Source organism: Typopeltis vanoorti, chromosome 4 (genome assembly GCF_054136105.1).
Source record: "Typopeltis vanoorti isolate ZY-2024b chromosome 4, IOZ_Tvanoo_1.0, whole genome shotgun sequence".
In the NCBI taxonomy this organism is placed as follows: domain Eukaryota; kingdom Metazoa; phylum Arthropoda; class Arachnida; order Uropygi; family Thelyphonidae; genus Typopeltis; species Typopeltis vanoorti.
The window spans coordinates 72,775,347-72,792,336 of record NC_143552.1 but is presented as its reverse complement, the minus strand read 5'-3'; the positions used below and the strand labels follow the sequence as shown (position 1 = coordinate 72,792,336).

General features: G+C 35.6%; 1 protein-coding gene across 4 annotated transcripts in view; it reads left to right on the top strand.

Annotated features, from left to right (window-relative positions):
• The first annotated feature begins 6,911 nt into the window (after positions 1 to 6,911).
• The window catches only part of LOC150107404 (inositol polyphosphate-4-phosphatase type I A), a 484,038-nt gene continuing 473,959 nt past the window's right edge, over positions 6,912 to 16,990 (top strand). The window contains exon 1 of one of the 4 annotated variants that reach the window (XM_090391868.1): positions 6,912 to 6,925. The gene's annotated coding sequence lies outside the window, so the exon portion shown is untranslated. The other 3 variants (XM_090391866.1, XM_090391867.1, XM_090391865.1) reach the window with 3 other exon arrangements.

Genomic DNA, 16,990 nt, shown 5'->3' with positions numbered 1-16,990 from the left:
GATGGCATCTCTGATGATTCCATTCCCTCTCAGAATATGTCCGATCCAGTTTTCCCTTGCTTCTTTTTATCCTCCTTAATAGACTTCTTTAAAAAGGGCAATAAGAAAGAAATTAAAAACTACAGACCTATAAGCCTACTCCCCACCATATGTAAAGTTTTCACAAAAATTATAAATAATAGAATAAAATTCAAACTAGAGGGAATGCAATCCTGTGAACAAACTGGATTTAGAAAGAATTACAATACTTTGGACCATATTCACACATTAAGACAGCTCATTGAAAAATCAACTGAATGCAATAAACCCTTATGTCTGGCCTATATAGATTACGAAAAAGCATTTGATTCAGTTAAAACATCTGCAACACTGAAAGCACTTGAAACCCAGGGAACTGAGAAACCATATATTGAAACACTAAAACATATTTACAATAATGCAACTTCTGTAATTAAATTATATAAAAACAGTGAAAAAGTTCCCAATACAAAAAGGCATCCGGCAAGGTGACACCATATCTCCCAAATTATTTTCAGCTGCACTAGAGGAAGTCTTCAGAAGCCTTGATTGGGAAACAAAAGGAATAAACATAAATGGAGAAAGGCTGCATCATCTGAAATTTGAAGATGATATTGTCCTAATAGCAGATAATCTTGAAGATCTGGAAGAAAGGATAAATCAGTTAATTAAGCCTCCAGAGTAACTGGATTAGAAATAAATAGAGAGAAAACAAAAATAATGATGAATAAATATATTAACCATAGAACTGTACAATTTAGATAACCATGAAATTTTGAAAATCATGAAATAAAACAAGTTACTTCCTATGTATATTTGGGCCAATTGTTATCCTTTGAGAAGTGCCAAAGAAAAGATATTGAACGAAGAATTCACCTTGGATGAATGGCCTATGGGAAAATAAGAGACATATTCAGAAGTGACATCCCGATGAGTCTAAAAAAGAAAGCTTTCGACCAATGCATACTTCCTGTTGTAACATATGGAGGAGAAACATAGACTTTAACAGAAGTCCTAAACAAAAAGCTGAGAACTACACAACATCACATGGAAAGAAGTATGCTAAAAATAACATTAAGACATAGGAAGACAAATACCTGGATAAGATCTCAAACAGGTATCATGGATATTATAAAATACATTAAACAGGCTAAGTGGAGATGGGCTGGCCATATTGCTAGATGCAGTGACGGGAGATGGACTAGAAAATCAACGGAGTGGATGGAGAAAGAGAAAGAAGAAGACCGAGAAGAAGGTGGAGGGATGAACTGGAACAAATTGCAGGAGTGAGATGGATGGGAGAGGCAGAAAACCGAGTGATCTGGAAAATCATGGGGAAGACCTTCGTCCAGCAGTGGACAGAACCAAAAGGTTAAAAAAGAAGAAGAAGAAGAAGAATAGACTTCTTTCTTCTTCTACTCTTTTTAAGACCTCTTCGTTAGTTATTTTATCTGTCCATTTGATTTTTTCCATCCTTCTCCAAATCCACATCTCAAAGCTTTCCAAAATATTAATTTCTTGTTTCTTCAATGTCTAAGTTTCAGCTGCATAGAGGGCAACACCCCACATATAACATTTTATTAGTTTTTCTTTAGGTTTCTATCCATTTTATTTCTGAATAAATTCCATTTTCTATTAAAGGCCTCGCTTCCCATTGCTATTCCTGCTTTTAAGTCACTTTTACATCTTCCATCACTGCCAATAACACTTCCTAACACTTTCTAGATATTTTAAATGTCGTTACTTGATTCAAATTTCCCCCTAATAAAATGTCATCAGCTAACGCCTTTTTATTCCCGTATACGGGAGTAGGCGAGGCCATTTAGCCCTATCTAACTTTTGGAGACTGAGTGGGCAGTTCAATCTCCACTGGTACCCAATCAGAGACAGATGGCCCAAGGCTATCACTAATTAAGCGATACGCAGTGAAGAGAGACGGCTCAAATGTGCCGCCATCTCGTGGTCCCTAACCCTAACACAATATATTTAATGTCTGAAATAATGTGGGTTCTACGGTCGATTTTCTTGAGTTTACAGGACGAAAAACCCGAGTTTCCGGGAGGAAAAACCTGCTTGCCCGTGCCAGAGATCGACTAACTCGGGAACCGGTCGAAAAAAGGCTTAGAAAAATTTCCTCTAGTCGCCGACTAGACTCGAAACCAAGACTTCCTTCGTGCGGCCAAGCGCGGTGGTATGCAAACGCCACATCCACTGAGCTACACAGGCTCAGTGTAATAAAATATTATATTTTATAAAATATAATAGGAAATAAAATATTACATTTTCTACTATTTCTTACAGTCATACAGTACAAAGTAAATTCATTATTCACAAACATTTTCATTTATTACATAGTAATATTATTACATTATGCCAGCGGCGGTTCGTCCATAAGGGCTGCAGCCCCTCTGATATAAAATGAAAGGTCATGTTTTATTATCACCATTCTTAAATTTTTATATATTTATCTAAAATCCGTTATTTTCTTGTTGGTAATATAATACCGCTCGATAATATTTTATATAATTCATTTTGAAGCAACAGTTGTATTTTGCAATAGTCAATGTGCTGTGCGGGATAGGGCTAGAATACTCAATGCTAAAGCTGCATTCAATGCAGACCGCACCAAATTGCTACCTGGTAGAAAAACGTAGTAGGGATAACGCGTGATTTACGTGCAATTTGGGCTGGTAGCTTTTCAGCCCCACCACTACAAATTCTTACGAGCGGCCACTACATTATGCATAGTAATATTGATATATTATATAAAAAGATTATTATTATTACACTAAATATAGTAAGAGTCATATTTTACCTAATAATATGACTAATAATATAAAACCTAATAATATAAGAGCTAGTCTTGTAAGGATAAAAATATGATAATTAAATTAACATATTTTTAGCCTTACAAGACTCGCTTTTTTGTACCTAAAATTTATCTAAAAATTAGGATGCTTCCTATAAGCCGAATGCGTCTTATTTCAGAGAGTAATATATAGTGTAAGGTTAGAGAGCACGAGATGACAGTTGTCTGCTCTATTCTCTTCGCTGTATACCAATTCAAATTACTGACACTCTCGTACCAGCTATTATTATTATTATTATTATTATTATTATTATTATTATTATTATTATTATTATTATTATTATTATTATTATTATTATTATTATTATTATTATTATTAGAGGCGGTGCTGTGGTCTCTTTTTATTTCATTGTGGTCCTCGATTTACATAGGTGATGTCAGTGGTTGTAGCTGTACGCCGATTGCTGTGCCCATCAATTGTATTAGAGAGTTGAAATCTTCTGAGCCTGCTTTGGATATCCCATCTATTTGCAGTTCTTCTTTTTTTTTTTTTTTTTCATTCTTTCTGCAAGACATTTTCCATTTGAAATTTGAGGGTTTCCACTTCTTTTCTTAACTCAACGTTCTCGCGCTTAAGAATTTGCTACTCTTCCATTACCGATCAGATTTAATAGCACGCTCAGTTCCAAGCACTTCTTCTATTCTATGTTGTTGTATTCTGAATAGTATTCTGAAATAATTCGTAATCACAAATTATTTTGGTTGATTTGCTTCATGTGGAATTAAATAATTCTTTCACTCTGTTTTTTTAAAAGGAATCAAAATTATCAATAACAGTGAGGTCAGGAATTGTCTTACCTTTCCGTATTTCACTGCTTTTGCCCCAGTGATTGATTTTTACATCTCAGGTTTTCTCGGCATTGTGTGCATCACCATTTGGTGCGTTTAGTTAATCCTTTGGCTTTCAGGTGCTTTCGGAAATTCCGGAACACTGGTAATATAGCCTCTATTGAAAAACAGTGCAGTATGAACTGTCCCCTTCTTCACATAATGGCTTATGGCACTTGTTGCAGGATATAGTGTGAGCATGAGTGACGGTAACTCTCACAGCGGTCTTTAGACTAGACGTCTGTTGGGGGTTCTTGTTCTCATCGTTCGCATCGCATTGTCATTGGGGAAATATGACACATATCCGCAGCCTACGCTTCTGATATGCGGAGATTGACTAATTCGAGTACCGGTCGAATAAAGGTTCAGAAAAAGTTTCTTTCGGCAGCGACTAGAATCAAACTTAGAACAGTTTCCTTGGGCAGCCCAGTGCTTTGGATACGATCCCCCACTCTCTGAGGGATAGATGGACTTCATGTTCTGGCCTGGTTGACGGAATGACTAGCATATCTACTCTACAAGCAATAGGTAGCGAGTTTGTAGCCCTAATGGACATGAAAGTTTGCGATTGTCTTTTGGTGCAGATCGATTTCATTGTCTTTTGTAAGACCAAAGTCCCGATTACTAAAAGTCTACACTAGCTTGAAAGAAGGTCATATTTGGTCTCGAGGGAAGGACTACGTCAAAAATGCAAAACATATATAAAATAAATTAATGAAAATAGAAAAAATCTATAGTTTACCCATGGTAATAATTCGCTATAGGTTTACTAAACAACTTTCGTGGGTGGGAACCACATAAAAAATATATTGCAGCTGTTGATGTACAATAGTTTAGTTATGAAGATACTTTCCAAATAATCTTTATTTGCTTTCACTTAGGTATATTTCACGTAGCTTTAATAGGTTATAATTTCATGTCAAGAATAGTTTACTTTTTAATCAAGTGACAAAAAAATCTTCCTAGAGTATCTCAGAGACGAAAAGTATTTTAATAATATAGCGATGCAGAGTTTCTCTACTTGCATATGAAAATATGAGTTCTGCATTGACTTCCACTGTTTAGGTAAAACTGATGAGACAACATTAAAGTTTAAATGTGTTGTAGGCCATCCTGTAATTCATAGCAGTACACATCCGTGAGAAGTGCATGGGATACTAAGGTAATTAGTATCCCAAACTTTGTTTAATACACCTGGGAAAAGGATTAAATAGGAATATAATACTGTATCTTGTCATATTTTATTAAAATGTGTATTCAATTAGCAATGAACCTCTAAAGTTTGGTAAATACTAAATACACTGCTTGGAAAGAAGTAAAAGAACATACCACTGGCAAGGTGCATTGCGCCAAGTCACGTGTTTTCAGCGTATAGAGTGAGGGAATATGATGCTCCCATGTCACTGCAACTATCTCCGGGTGAAATATCTGCAAGAAGAGAACTTATGGAGTTTGAAAAATCATTGTGATAGGATTCCATGTTGCAAACATATCTGCTGACAAATTTGGCCATCCCAGGTCAACTATCAGTGATACCATACTATAATGGAAGCACAGGGAATCAACTGCAAGTGCTACCAGCAGTGGACAAGCCACTACCACACTCACCGAACATCATAGGGTGCTACGAAGGATATTATGTAAAATCCGCCATTCGTCGGCCGACACGGTGAATGCGGAGTTGCGGCCATCGACTGGAAGACGAGTACGAAAACATTCAGTACTGAGGCTTACAACATGAGTTTCCATGGCAGGACCGAAATATGCAAGTCCATATTACCCGAACAACATACAGCGTTATCTTTAGTGGTGCGAAGAGCGTCTACAGTGGGACGAGGAAGCGTGGAAAGCTTCCGAGTCCTAAGAATTTGAACGGAACGCTAAGAATTTGACCGGCTGAGCCATCTGTACATCTGATCAAAGGGCTCAAATGCGTATGTATTTTGAACGCAAATGTGATGTAATGTTTACCCGTCGAAAATTGTCAAGTGTCCTCTTCATGAAGCATTAGTATATTGTGTTTAATCTTAGGAACTACAAGATGCCAGGAAACAATAAGTGGAGCCTTTAACGGAACTAAATGCAAAAATATAATTTCGGTGATATCTAGCACACCTGGAATATTTACCCCTCGCTCGCCGGACTGGCTGGCCCAGTGGTTAGCGAATCCACTCTCCAGCCAAAAAAGCTGCAGGTTCGAATCCCGCCGTGGTCATGAATGTTTGTTTGTGAAAACGCTAGTGATGGTGGTCGGCACTAGATGGTGTTGGTGTAGTTGGTGAAGGTAGTTGCGTGTGGTGGAGGTTGTAGAGTAGGTTCCCTCCCTCGATGAGTCTGGACTCCCTGGAGGCGTTATATAATAATAAAAAAAATATATATATATTATTATTATTATAATATATATATATATATATCAAAAAAATAAGCTAACGCCTTTTCATTCCCGTATACGGGAGTAGGTGAGGCCATTTAGCCCTATCTAACTTTTTTGGAGACTGAGTGGGCAGTTCAATCTCCACTGGTACCCAATCAGAGATAGATGGCCCAAGGCTATCACTAATTAAGCGGTACGAAGTGAAGAGAGACGGCTCAAATCTGCCGCCATCTCGTGGACCCTAACCCTAACACAAAATGTCTGAAATAATGTCGGTTCTACTGTCGATTTTCTCGAGTTTACAGGACGAAAAACCCGAGTTTCCGGGAGGAAAAACCCGCTTGCCCGTGCCAGAGATCAACTAACTCGGGAACCGGTAGACTCGAAACCAGGTCTTCTTTCGTGCGGCCATGCGCCGTGGTGTGCCACATCCACTGAGCTACACAGGCTCCATATATATATATATATATATATATATATATATATATGTACGATTCTATAATATATGCAATTTTTTTTTTAATCAGAGCTGATTGATTTTATTATTTTTTATGAAAACGGTTTAAAATGATGTGCCATTTATTGTTGTGTGTGTGTGGGGGGGGGCAACATTATCATCCCTTATAGGATTCCAGTTTGATTATATTTGACGCTGTCATTTGCATGAATAATTTGGGCTGCTGCCAAAATTCGAAGTTTCTGTCCACATTTTCTTACGGGCTAAATCTGACTTTCATATACACCTATTTTTATAGATTTTATCATATTTATTCATATATTCATTATTTCACGATAGGGAGCGTAAAGTGTTCCCTTTCGATAAAATGCCTGAGCAGGTTGTCAATATTTTGTTTTTCGAATTTGATGCGGGATTTTTCAATTAGCAAAGAAAATGTTATTTTTAAGCAAATAAAAAATACGAGCATTAACGTTTTCCAGCCGTATCTGCCTCAATTACATAAGATTCTGTTCACCTGTATTTCATTACACATCACAACAGCTGTAATTACTTGTATATATATTTTCTTCTAAGTTTCGATATGGCTTTATGGTTGCGTATAACAGCGATACGTTACGAAGTTTAAATGAACTTAGTTTGAACGGAAATATATAATTCAATTGCAATGATTTTAGGTTTATGTGTTTCTTAAGCATGTTTTATTTATTTTTTTACCAAGTAAAGTCGATATGAATTATACGTGTTAAGAGGAAACCTGTTACCGGTGAGTTTCAAGTTCTCAGCAAAGCATTGATTTAGGGAGAACTACTGTTTAATAATTTTTAGGCTGAAAGTGTGATCTCAGAGATATTTTTTAATTGTAATCGCGAACTTGTTTACTTTCCCGATTCTTTTAAGGATTGGATAAGCCCATTTTAGTAGAACGTGTTATGTTTGTTTAAAATTATGAAATACTTTAAGAATCATTACAGTCATTTAGACTTATGTTAGATGATGAGCCGTATGATTCCATGTAGTCCTGATAATGAAGTCCATTTTATTATATTTAGTCGTATTCGATTATAGAAACACAGCATAGAATTGTTTGCATCTTTGAAATACGAAGATATTCTATCAGAAGGAGAATTTCAGAAATGCGATATGATTTTGACTAAATAAGATATGTTAGTGTTATTTTGTTTACTTCAATAATGTGATACAGATTGTTTATTGTATTACTGTTTATAAACCTTACGAATAGCGGTCATTTTAAAATGAAAGGAAGCTCTACCACATAATTGAAAGTGAGTATGGCTATTTTGTTGCCTCTCATGAGTACTTTTAATGTTCATGAACTCTATACAAGTGCAGAACTGGAAAAGGTACTCGGAAACTTTCATCAGGTAATGGTGCTCAAACGGACTGATTTTCACCAGTATTTTAAGTACTTTGTTTCTTGTTTTTTATGTATTTTATAATATTGGTACTAGAAGTTGCATTCCCATTATACTTTTGAGCCATGTAGTAGTTGAAATCTCTAAGCAAGAAGGATTATAAAATTCAATTCGAATTATTCTTTAGTCCACATCATTTCATCCCATAATATTTTCATTAATTTATTTTTTTCCAAACTTATAAACAGTAATGTGCTTTATAATTTTGAAAAATAACTAATAATATTGTTTTGAGAAGCACAAAAGTTTTGGTATTTGTATACTTATTACTTATATGTGGAAATATATTTGTTAGAGGGTTTTAATATACATAAATATATCAAATTAATAATATTAGATATTCAAATTACCAGATTAACACACACAAAAAGCATAACAACATTGTGTGTGTTTGAGGGGGGGGGAAGTAAGAGGGCCATGTAGTATTTTATCTATTTTGTAGGAGCTGTACTTACAAAATAGGCAAGAAAAGTATGGCAAAGATATCTAAGTTCTGTGGAAAGCGCTGCATCATTAGAACAAATATCCCTAATTCTGTGTGTAAGTGTTTTTAGAATGCCATGTAGATTTATGTAGATATATTATTATTATTATGGGCTACTCCATGGTGTCCTTAGATTCATCAAAGGAGGCCCTAAATGCCAAAAACCACCCAATAGCAGTGATTTTAGTTATCAAAATGATCCCATATATTAACATACTGCACTCCATTTCTTCCATATATTTGCTTACTGAATTATTTGCAATCACAGTTCTTTGCAGTTCACATGGAATGAGGAATTGAATGGGAAGGGAATCAGTGCTGCTTGTTCTCTACTCAAGAAGTATCTGGCAGAGGCAATGATGACTGAGTGTATTCCAAGATCAGAAGATTAAATAAGGTAGATATAAAATGAATTACTGAATAGGTAAAGCATACAGTCTTTAGGAAAAAAGCATTGTAGAGGTGGCTTATTAGGAGGATATGGTAGAAGCATTTAATGAGCAATTCAGTAAAGTATTCCATCCTTGTGATTGTAGCATAATGCAGACTTGAGAGCAGTGGGAATGGAGAAGGAGCCACTGATGGTGAGTGAGCAAGAGGTATATGAGGAATTGAGTAAACTCGATGTCAACAAGGCCATGGGACTTGATGTATATCACAACATGTCTTGAGGACTTGTGGAAAGAAGATAAAATTGTTCCATTTCATAAAGGGAGCGATAAGACTAAGACTTCGAATTATAAGTCAATCTGCTTGTCTGGAGTTAAGTTATGCTCAAGGTGTTGGAGAAGCTAGTAAGGACAAGGATTCAGAACTGGGTTGACAGCAGAAGATTTCTCTTTAATAGACAGCATGAGTTTACTAAAGGAAGATTGTGTTTTAGTAATCTGCTTATGTATTATAACAACGTGATGAATACGTTGGACAAGGGGGATGCATATACAGTAGTATATTTAGATTTTGCAAAGGCTTTTGATAGATTGCCACATGACAAACTAGTAGTTAAATTGGAACAAATGAGATTGGATAGTAGATTAGTGCGTTGGTTGGCTGTTTGATAGGTATCAGCAGGTTGTGTATGGGGGAATGATATCCCAGAAGAGGAAAGTCACTAGTGGTGTGCTCCAGGGGTCTATTTTGGGACCATTGTTGTTTATTTTGTATGTAAATGACGTACGTGAAAGGCTTAAAGTGATATACAGTTGTTTGCAGATGATACAAAGTTAGAGAGTTATTGAGAAGAAGAGCAGATGTTGTAGCTTTGCAAGAGGACCTAAATAGACTGTCTAAATAGGCGAGTGTGTGTGTGAGAGTGAGGATGTCAATTTAATGCAGCAAAGTGTAGTTTTAAAATTGATGAGATGAAGAGTATAGGGTTGGTGAGGATATTATTATTATTATTATATGAGGACTCCAGGAAGTCCAAAGGCTCATCAAGGGAGGACACCTACTCTACAATTCTTCGTCTCCACCACAACTACCATCATCATCATCTATATCAACGCCACCTACCACCACTAGATTTTCAGAGACAATCGCAAACACCTATGCCTACGGCAGGATTCGAACCTGCAGCCTTTTGACTGGAAAACAGATATGCTAACCACTTGGCCAACCAAGCCGGCAATATTTTAGAGGAGTGGAGGAGATAAAAGATCTGAGGGTGATAGTGGCTAGGGACTTGAAATTTCTTGGACATTTTGCTAAAATTGTGTGGACAACACAGATTATGGGAATGATGCAAAAAACACTGATGTTTAGAAGTAAGGATGTTTTGATTTAATTGTATAATGCTTTGATCAGGCCGCATATGGATTACAGTGCAGATTTGGTCATCTGGTTTCATAAGGATGATGAGATTCTGTGGATATTTTTGATATTGAGACCACATTATGATGTAAATAAAGAGTTTCATAAAAATAAGCAATTAAAACCCGACAAGTTTCATAAGTCATAAGAAGTACATCATCAGGGGTACAAAAAGGTTTTACACAACAAAGCCTATTAATTAATTAATTAGACATATTAATGTTTTGATAACTTCACAACTGTTACATATAATCGATAAACCAGAATACAATGGTAAATTCGTTACTGTGTGCGTGTTGGAACTTGTTAATTTTTGCTGTCACATTCTGTGATATCACGTGTGTTATATCCTAGGTGCGTGGCAGTTAAATTTATGATGAAAGCAGACCATACTTAATGTAAAATTAAGCCTCGATTTTTATTGCATTATATAGGGATCCTAATCATTTGTGAGTTTCTTTAAATTTTAGTAAAACAGTTACGATCAATATATGACATTTTTTTTGCCACCAAAGTACTTGATGGCCTGTAGTAGTTATGGGGAATGCCAGGCCTGATTTATGTTCTCTTCATTTTTTCATTTTTTTTTTTGATGTTTTTTACATGTTCAGACATGCAGATCTCTCCCGACCTTCCTGTGTGACATAACAAATGCCACAAGAGCAATGAATCTCATAAATGCCTGGTTTTTTTATTGGGTGATGTGGAGGTTTTTGTGAATATAGGAATCTTGAGATTTTTTTTGGAAAGGGAAAAAAAAAAACACTTTTACATTGCACTTACAATGCAATGTTCAAACAAGCATACAGTAACGAATTTACCATTTGTATTCTGATTTATCAATTATATGTAACAGTTGCGAAGTTATAAAAACATGAATATGTGTAATTAATTGTTAATAGACTTTTGTTATGTAAAACTTTTCTGTACCAGTACCCCTGATGATGTGAGTCTTACGGCTTACGAAACTTGTCTTGTTTTAATTATTAAACTCTTTATTTACACCATAATGTGATTTAAATACTGCAAACTATCCACAGAACTGCTAAACTACAGAAACTTACATGGAAAGGTAAGGGGTAATTACCAGATTAACATGGATGAGATATTCATAGAATATCTGGAGACAGGAGAAGAATGAGAGGCCGGCACTGGAAGCTCTATAAGGTGGGTGTGAGAAGGGGGGGGGGAGTAGATTTTTTGCATGGAATGTGGTGGGTGATTGGTCATTGCCCAAGAGCCTGGTGAATGCAGGGACAATGAATGCCTTTAAGTCAAGGTATGATGTGCTGTGCATGTGAGAATGGGAACTCCCGTGATGAGTTTCTTGATTCCATGGAGGTCTGTTGATGATAATAATTCACCTCAGATTGCTCATGTCATTCTTTATAACAAACTCACATTCTTGACTCTTGGTCATCATTTTCACCTCTCTTAACACAACTTTTTCATATCTTCTTTCATTCATACTTTACCATACTTATCTCTTTCAAATCATTCATTCTGACCAATAGTCATATCATCCACTCACTTTGCTTGCTTGTATGATGCCTCAGTATCATGAATTGTAGATCCCTGAAAACACACTGTTGCTTGTTTGCCAGACCTATGTGTGATCATGGAATTACCATATATCACCATATCTCGTTTTGTCTGTTTCTGCCCTTTTGAATCATTCTTTAACTTCTTCACATGCTTTATTTTCTTTTGTACTATTTGCTAAGTGCTTTTCTGGTCACTCCAGCTTCCATGTAGTATTCTCCCATGTAATATTCTTTACTCTTCTTTTTTCCCCTATTACTTTCATATCTCCTTTCTCAAGTTTTCTCATGTCTTTCATTCTGTTACCTCTGTTATTATTCACATTATTACTTATTTGCCATACAATCCAATTTACTCCATTTGAAATTCTGCTCACGTTCAATATTTTGTGTGCTTTATTGTCAGTATTGTGCTTTACTCTTCTTTCCCCCCCTATTATTTTCATATCTCCTTTCTAAAGTTTTCTCATGTCTTTCATTCTGTTACCTCTGTTATTATTCACATTATTACTTATTTGCCATACAATCTGATTTACTCCATTTGAAATTCTGTTCACGTTCAATATTTCGTGTGCTTTATTGTCAGTATTGTGCTTTACTCTTCTTTTCCCCCCTATTATTTTCATATCTCCTTTCTCAAGTTTTCTCATGTCTTTCATTCTGTTATCTCTGTTATTATTCACATTATTACTTATTTGCCATACAGTCCGATTTACTCCATTTGAAATTCTGCTCACGTTCAATATTTCTGCTCAGTTATGCTCAATCTGCCTAATCAGCACATGTTTCTGTCAATTTCAGTTCCCCCCCCCCCCCCATAAATTCACCTTTGCCAATGCATACATTCCCCAAGTATCACAAATTCGAGTTTCAGTATAATACTAGTTATTTTTGTCCTAATTCAAAAAGGATTGTCAGTTCAGTACATCCTATCACACATACACACAGACAGACAGACACACAGAGATTTACTCAGCTGAGATATTTTATAAAAAAAAGATTAAATTACTGATAGCCCAGAGATAAATACTATTTTAATTAAGTAGATTTCTTGACTAGTTTCGTGGTGCAGTCTGTTAATATACTAATACTTGAATGAATAGTTTTTTGATCTTTCGCAATTTTTGTTGGTTGTTCCCTCATGTTATGCACCCGAAGAAGTCTTCTATGAAGACGAAACTAGTCATGCAATCTACTTAATTCAAATAGTTTTTTACTTTTATCTCTTGGCTTTCAGTCATTTAATCTTTTTTAATATGTATATATATATGTTAAGAATATAATTAATATAAAATCACAGCTTTATTGGGATTTGGAATCCTGTTAAGGTATTTACAATTTATTTTAAAAGATTTTGTGTAAATTTTAAACACCATTAATAAATTATATTAATTTTGATAGTATAAATCACATTTTGTATTTCCTTCTGATTTCTGTGCAAAGATCTGGTATCCTTAAAAAAAACAAAAAAGAAATTACAACAGAAATTCTTTGTTGAATAAGTTGTTCAACAAGGAATGTTTTTTTGCAACTGGATATGTTGACTAAGTTATGTTATTCATTTTGGTTGCAGTTTGTCAGTTGGTGAATGAGTGGGAGAAGGGATTTTTCAATATATGGTAGGAGGGAAAAGAAATGGAGGAGTCATTTATGGTAGTTGAATGAAAGATCTGTCTCAACAGAGGAATGAGCAGATTTTTCCTTTAGCAAGTGGAGTATATGTTTCCAAAGATTGAAATGAAAATGGAATTAAATGTTTTACATGAAGTTATCAGTATTAGATGATTTAGAATTATTAGAATATGGAATACAGGAGAGCGACCTAATTGCTTAGACAAGATTTCCCCCCCCAGCCAAAAAAAAAAAAAAAAAGAAGTAAAATAAGAAACAGGAAGCATCTTAAAATTTTAAAACTATAGAACAAAAGCATTAATTTTTCATTCAGTAAAGTAGTTTTAAATGTTATTATAATGAATTCCTTAAATTTTACAGAAATGTGTTCTACAAGGGACTAAAGGTTGTACAAATTTTAGACACATAATTGAAATCAATGAATTTAATGCTTCATTTTTTGTATTTTATAGACTGTGGAGGCATTTAAGTGTATTAAACATAAGAAGCTCTTGGAAATACTTTGAGAAATATGCATTGAAAAACCTTTTAATTATGCTAATCAGAAATGTATATATAAGAACATACTGTATGCCCATAGATGTGAGACCCTTTGACACTTCTGCGCATGTCAAAAGAAAGAGAATCCATTCTGATATTAGGGTAATCAATGCGTTTCATGGGATGAGTGTTTATTATTATATGTCGGAAAATTAGCTCTCCTTTTATGAAAATTCTAGTTCTTAAAGTGGTAACTATTTTGCTTGTACAACAGTTGGAAAATTTACGTATGAAGCGCGTAATTTTGCGTATTGGTGACCAATTCGTATATCCTTTATTTCTTTCTCCCCTTTAGCATGAATTGACTATTCTTGGCAGATTGCCAGACTAGGTTCTCTGAAGTGTGAGCATACAATACATACATATTACACTTCTTCATCCTCCTCCTCCTTATACTTATATTAGGCCTAGTGGCCTGTTACATTCATATTAGGCATGACCTATTACAATTTGAAACTGTGACTGCCCACGTCTTCATTAAATCTTAATTTTAATGGAACCTGTGATATAGTAATCCAGAGAGAAAATACATAAAGAAGGCTATCCTGTGTGACCTATTGTAAACTGTTTTGACTCTCTTACATACAAAATGGTCACGTTCCTTCTTTTCTGCCTATTAAATGTACATTTAGATTAATCTAGATTGTTTATCAAGAATTCTACACATTTTCGTGAAAAAAATCAAGAAGATTTCCATGTATGCTAGTTAGCTTTGTTTACTAACATCCACTTGGCTGACACTATTTGCTTTGTATATGATAATTTCCTTTCTGATGTTGTGAAGATATTCAAATTCATTATACCATTGGGATATGTTAGCTGGAAAAATAAGATCTACAAAGAGACAGAGTACAGTAATGGTGAGCCCTCTTTCCCTCACTCTTAGCTAATTATTATTTAAAACATCTCAAAGATCCTTTGTTTTCAACCATTCATCCTCAATGCTTTTTTTTATGTTTATTGTTTAGATGATATACTGTATATGCCTTTTGGCCTTATCCGTTCACTCTTCTTAAATATTCTACTTACCAGCATGGTCTCAAGTATTTTGTCATCCAATGCATGTTAGAAACTGACCTTTGCTGGCAGAATACATACATCAGAGTTCTACTCATTATACCTCCCAGAAATCAGGGTTGTCAAATCCTTAATAGATCACATAACATTTGTTCTTATCCTTTGTCCTTACAGCAAGAGCTTCTCATGTTTACTACCCTCATCACGTTCAGTGGAAAGATACACTAGAACACTAATCAAATTCCATATATTTCTGGCATTTCTGAACCTATAGGTAGAATCTTGAAGAAGTTTCACGTGATACCTACATATTTTCCTTTTAACAAAATATTTTATCTTACCTCTACAAAAAAACTTTTGCATCTATCTCTAGCTGTTGTCTACCAGATTCCATGTGAATGTAATCTAATATACTTTGGACAGATAGGCTGTTCTGTGGATAAAAAGGATTAGCAAATATAATTTCTATACGAATACTTTAAACCTAAAAAGTCTGATATTGCATGACATGGTATAGAGACCAAACACAGTATCCTTTAGAATGAGGTTTGCCTTCTCCATAGAAGCAGTTTTAAATAAGAATGGTTTTTTTTTTCAAAGAAAGTTCTTAATCCCTGTCACACCAGCCTAATTTGAATCAGAATGATACCCCCACCCCCTAACTCTCTCTTTCTTTCTTCTGAAAGTTTGAGAGATTCTTATCCTATATAAATACCAGAAATTATTTATTCTATCTCTTATTGCTGTTTAATGGAGAAAACACATGGCTAGAGATAATATTTTCTACTTAAATTTAGTGGACTAATAAATTACTATATCATTATTTCACATTAATAAATTTAGTTTAATCCTTTATCCAAGTGTAAGCAAACAACATTTGCGCCTGAAGTATCTTCAGGACTGAGACAACTCGTGGTAAAGGTGGACCAAGCTGTTGTCGCTCATTCTTGCAGTATCTCCCATAATGCAAAGCACATCTCCTTGCAGACATGTATAATGCTATGCGTTAAGGGAAGGGCCACTACCCAGACCGGTTTCGACCTTTATTTTCACAACTTGTATAGGTAAATATGACTTCTCCATTGCTTCTGCCTTAGTATCACCACTTCTGGGTCTGGCTCCCACTGACGAGACCTCAATAAAGGTCAGAACCGGTCTGGGTAGTGGCCTTCCCTTAATGCATAGCATTATACATGTCCGCAAGGAGATGTGTTTTGCATTATGGGAGATACCGAGACAAGAAGTGATGAGAGCTTGGTCCACCTTTACCACGAGTTGTCTCAGTCCTGAAGATACTTTAGGCGCGAACTTTGTTTGCTTACACTTGGATAAAGGATTAAACTAAATTTATTATAGTCTAACCAAGTGGGGAAAAACTTCCAACATCTTTCTCTAAATCCAGAGTAATTTAATAATAAGGTGGTACACTTTAGGTAAATATGACTTCTCCATTGCTTCTGCCTTAGTATCACCACTTCTGGGCCTGGCTCCCACTGACGAGACCTCAATAAAGCTTGAAACCGGTTGGAAGCTTGGGTGATGAATGACAATGCTGTAGCCCATGAAGTTTTAACTGTGGCTCGACTGTTGCTGTCACCGAGGTCCTGGGTGGGGGAGGGTAATGAATGGCAATGCTGTAGCCCCATCAGATGAGATATGAGCAAATGAGCGGCTCTGCTTGGTAGTGGGGTGAGCCTGTCACGATGTAGAGTCAACCGGTTCTGAGAGTTCTCGGTGGCAGGGTGAGCCTGTTACTAAGGGAAACAATGCTGAGTTTTTGGAGTTTGACTTGTACTTGAACATTCAATAAAGATCGAAACCGATCTGGGTAGTGGCCCTTCCCTTAATGCATAGCATTATACATGTCCGCAAGGAGATGTGCTTTGCATTATGGGAGATACTGAGACAAGGAGTGATGAGAGCTTGTGTCCACCTTTACCACGAGTTGCCTCAGTACTGAAAATACTTCAGGTGCAAACTTTGTT